Source organism: Sceloporus undulatus, chromosome 3, assembly GCF_019175285.1.
Source record: "Sceloporus undulatus isolate JIND9_A2432 ecotype Alabama chromosome 3, SceUnd_v1.1, whole genome shotgun sequence".
NCBI lineage: Eukaryota > Metazoa > Chordata > Lepidosauria > Squamata > Phrynosomatidae > Sceloporus > Sceloporus undulatus.
The window spans coordinates 60,481,753-60,485,392 of NC_056524.1; positions in this window are offsets into that span (position 1 = coordinate 60,481,753).

The window sequence follows — 3,640 nt, forward strand, 5'->3', positions numbered from 1 at the left end:
GGTTTAGGACTGACTGCCGTGGTGTTTCCTAATTTGACTTTCTTTGCCTTGACAATACATGGGCTAAAATATTGCACCAAACTTAAATGCTTAAATCTCATTGACTAAATTGGATTGTACTTTTAGACTGGAATCCCAAGCATTCATACGTGAAAGTAAGTCCTCTTAAATTATCAGGACTGTCTTCCAAATAAAGAGATGTACAAGTAGGGTGTTAGATTATTTATTCTCTGTCAATGAGAAAGGGAGGTAGAGTGTAAAAACACTGCATGGAACAGCTGTGGAATAGTATCCTACTGCTAATTCTTTTCAGGTAGACCAAATTAATCCAAATCTGATATATATCTTGCCTTCATGTATCACTGTCAGAACTTTCCAGGGGACTGCAGCTACTTTTCATAATAGGCATCACATTTATTCCTTTTTTCAAATTTGTAGTCTTTCCTGATTTTAAAAACTTACTTAAAAAATATAACTCTTAGAAACATACTGACGTTAATCCTATCCTGGCATAAGCCATCCTATATTCTCCAGATAGTAATTAGACTATTGTCTTTTCTTTGGAAATAGTCTAATCACTATCTGGAGAATATATTTAGAGCACTGTTTGTTTATTTTTTTGTATTTTAAAATGAATAAGAAGATGGGATGGCTTATGCCAAAATAGGATTAAACTCAGTATGTTTACTGACCATTGTGTGAAAGAAGCATAGATATGGCACCCTTTCGAGGACACAAAAGGAGCCACTTTTTGTGGCTCCTTTTTGTTCCCTCGAAAGGCCGGATAGGGGCTGTGACATGAGGTTGCTGCAGCCCCAATCTGGCTTGAAAAGGGGCGGCTGCAGGCTGTCCCTTCGGGGTGGTCTGTAGAGCCCCTTGATTAAAGAAATATTGTGGCTGTCTTCTAACTTCTATCTACAAGTGAGCCTATAGATATTAAAACTTGAGTCTAATAGTTTCCATAGAGTGAGTGTTTAGACTGGTCAGAATTTTTCCTCTTAGAACTGTGAAAATTTTCTTAGTATCAAAAGTATAGCTGAGGTAATATCAAAGAAATGACATCAGTCATCTTCTCTGGAGAAGAAAACAGCACCTTGTATCAGAAGGGTTTCAGTAAAAAAATGTAACTTACTGAAGTTCTCTTGCAAGACATGTAGAGATGGGTGATGAACTGTTTTTAGTTTAGATACAGTGTCTAGTGTTTGACATGCTGTGTCACTTTGGAGTGATGCCTTTGAATGAAAATTACATCTCTCTCTCTCTCTCTCTTAAAGATGTATTGGTTATATATGTTAGCAATGAGTTATACTTCAGTGACTTTGAAAAAAAACAAAAGCACACCCCAAATCATAGTTTGATTGCTTCTGTGAGCATTCTGTGTTTCCATCAGATATTATCACTGAGTTGTGGAAATGTTTTATTTGAAAAGCAGATCTATAAAGTTACAGATCTATAGGTTTAAGGCACTTCAGGAAACCCTTCCTTCCTTCCTTCTGCTTTTTTAAAACCATATTTGCATGTGGTTTTACTTTCCAGTGATTAAGTTCTAACTTGCCATAAAAGTTAAAATGTCAAAGAATCCTCAGACTTTTTTTCTTATTTATATTTTTTAAAAAATATGCTTCTGTCTTGATTGTTTTCCTTCTTCCTTTAGTTGGAGATAATTTGGATATTTTCTCAAGTGTAAATAATATGTGGATTGTAGAGCCTCTCTGTTTTATGTATGAACCTGGAATTTGGAGTTGATACCTATCAAAACCTGGAGGTGCTGCACATCTTGTAATATATTTATGATATGTTTATAAATGACATGAGATTGTGTGACAAAGTCTATTTAGAAGATTTGCATTGGACAGGAACAGTGGTGGTGAAGCCAATAGAGAATTGGGGAAATATTTACTGTTGATTTGGGTTTTTTTATCTTTATATTCTCTGTTTACTGTTTCTTTACTATTTATTTACAATGGTGTCTTAGCTTTTAAATGTAAAGCAACAGAGATTTATCTATTCATTCTTCCTAGATTAAACTTTTAATTTCATGTTCTCCAAGCAAACACCAGGAATAACTATCAGAACTTATTACTATTGGCTAACATTCTGTTATTAATGTGTAAGCTAGACTATTGTCACAATCATTAATCTCCTCCACCTTAAGAGCCAGCAGCCACACCAAGCAATGGTGGTCTGTTTTGCTGGTGATTGGGTCACATCAGGATGATGGTTCCAGTCCCTTCCTAATGTGGTGTAACAATCAGAATCAGGGCCCCCTTTGCCAATCCTCATCACACTACAGGTTGTTGGCCGGAGGTGGCTGGAAACATCATCCTACATGAATCATTGCTGTCTGTTAAGGTAGGTTTTGGGAGTTGAGTAGAAATACATAGTTGGAATATCAGGTACATCTAGTTAAGAATATTTAATTTAATAGGATGATGAGCTATAGATCAATAATATATCTTGGAGATAATTTCTCCAACATTATAGGCTAACCAGGGCTAGCCTGAAGAAGAAGAGCCTTCCCTCCAGTCCATCTGCCTTGGTCCAGGGCTCAGAGGGAGAGAATAACCACTGGACCTCATCCCCTTTCCCACCACCATTCCCTTCTCCTTTTGTGTCGTGTCTTTTAGATTGTAAGCCTGAGGGCAGGGAACCGTCCAATTAAAAATAATAATGTAAGCCACTCTGATAGCCTTTAGGGCTGAAGGGTGGGGTATAGATACCATAAATACATACATACATACATACATACATACATACATAAAGTTATGTCATGGATACATATACACATGTGTGGTGGAATTGCTAAGTAGTTAACCAACTTATCACAGGGTTTTCTTTGAATGATTTGTTCAGAAGAGGTTTGCCATTGTCTCCCTCTGAGGCTGAGATAGTGTGATTTGCCCAAGGTCACCTAGACAGTTTTCATGGCTGAGTGGAAATTTGAATAGTCCATTGCTCAAACCATTACACCACACTATGGCCTGAAACACATGGGCAAAATGACACAGCTTCAGGCCACATTGGGGCATAGTGTTTAGACTGTGAATTTGGCTGGAAGCCACGCTGATACTGTGCCAAGCAAGAAGAACCAAGCCAAAAAGGAATGGATATAATCTGTTCCTTCTGGCAGCCTGGATCAGGACTGGGCCTGTGTGGTTGCCATTGTCCTCGTATGATAGGGGCTGGTGCAATTCCAGTGCGATCCTTTTGGCCCATCTGATTTGGCCCTGAGTTTACTATCTTTAGATGACAATGATGCCTACAACATATCAGTCTTCTGAGTTGTATGTCTCTGGGTGGACAGATGGCTACTCAATTAGAAATTGCCTTTATATGTAAGATGGGGAAACAATAATATTAACTGGCACAATAATAGGTTATGGAATTCAACTTTGGGAGAAATGCTTGCAGAACAGTTAAGTGTAGAAAAAATGAATAGGCACAAGGCAATTTTACATATGGCTTTTCCATGTTGTTGATATCAGCCCACGAGTCATTTCTGACGTATGGTAACCCTAAGGTGAACCTCTCACAGAATTTTCTTGGCAAGTTTTTTTGGAGGGGGCTTGGGAGAGGTGAGAAATATAAACATTATTATTATTATTATTATTATTATTATTATTATTATTATTATTATTAT